This window comes from Electrophorus electricus, unplaced genomic scaffold (assembly GCF_041902795.1).
Source record: "Electrophorus electricus isolate QZ-2024a unplaced genomic scaffold, ASM4190279v1 Scaffold34, whole genome shotgun sequence".
Taxonomy (NCBI): Eukaryota; Metazoa; Chordata; class Actinopteri; order Gymnotiformes; family Gymnotidae; genus Electrophorus; species Electrophorus electricus.
The window spans coordinates 1,423,589-1,424,974 of NW_027658627.1; positions in this window are offsets into that span (position 1 = coordinate 1,423,589).

Sequence of the window (1,386 nt, forward strand, 5' to 3'; positions counted from 1 at the left end):
TGACGATGATATAAAACCTGATGAAACAAGCTTGACAAGCAGCAGTTCCGTTTTTCCGTGAAAGTATCAAGCACAGATGAAGACGTTTCTATGGTTATCTCGGTTTTAGAAATATTAGCCTATAGAGTTGGGCTTAGTACGTTAATAAAAGATGGAATTAAACATGCATAAATTACGGTGTCCTGGAAAACCCATCGTGCTGCAAATACACAAAGCATATTCATCAAAGTGGTAACACACTTTAGAAATGTGGTGCAAATTTAGAAAACGCATACAACTTCAGGAACAAATCCTGTCACAACACAACGGAAGTGCTGTTTCCGGAGGACACGGAAAGGGGTGGACTTCTATGAGATTAGCGTGAAGTCTATTGGAAGTACTGACAACTGAGTAAAAAGGGTTGTTTTTTTTTCCAGTTACCACGGTGTTATCAAGGGTAGGTGTGTGATACAGAATGGAAGACTGACCTATTCATGCTCTGCATTCTTGCATATTTATTTATACATAAGGCAGCCTTAAAAACATGGGATGGAAATCCCATTTAACAAAATATGCACTGTTTTACAGTCAGAGTGAAATAAGTAACATTCTCCTTTTAATATATATATTTTAAATGTTAAAATTCTTAACTATGTCAGTTAAGCTGCCAAAAATGCCCCTTTTGAAATTTGTATTTCTAATGTCACAAGAACACTTTATTGACCTATCTCTGCCTATTCAGCCTATAGAGGTTTAGCACACCCACTTAAATTGCCTTTCTCAGGCATTTCAGCTCTGAGTACCTTTTGAATGAAGCACAATACAGGGCAGTCAATCATAAAGGAGCTCATTTATCTTACATCCGTCTTAAAGGTGCAGTAGCAACAGGTGCCTGTTGAATTCCAAGCGATATCTATAGAGGTTGGAAATTGGTTGTGTAAAAAAAAAAAAAAAACAGGCTGAAAACGAGTCGTTTCCGCTCTGTGAATTGGGAGAAAGGGACAGTGTGTGGAAGCCCAACCCCAGTCATATAGGTTTGCTTCTAACAGTACCATTACCATCACCCACTCTGGTGCACTAGTTTGAGTGTATTAGAACTAGTAGCAATGCTGAAGCATTACATGTATCTATAACAAATATTCTGACCATGATGAAGTGATAGGTTTGTTAAGGCAAACTGTGTATGCAATACATGTTGCTTAGGTCACTTGCTCCAATTGTACACAACTCTAAAGCTACACAACTGTACATTAGTTAAAGTCTACACAGTGTCAGTGATGTGAAGTACAACTGAAAGTTCCCCTGTTGTATTCTTCCAACAATCAAGTTCTGCGTAAGTGGGGGCAAAATAATATGAGCTTCACATCAAAGAACATTTTAAACAAATGGACTGTATGTACATCTTTT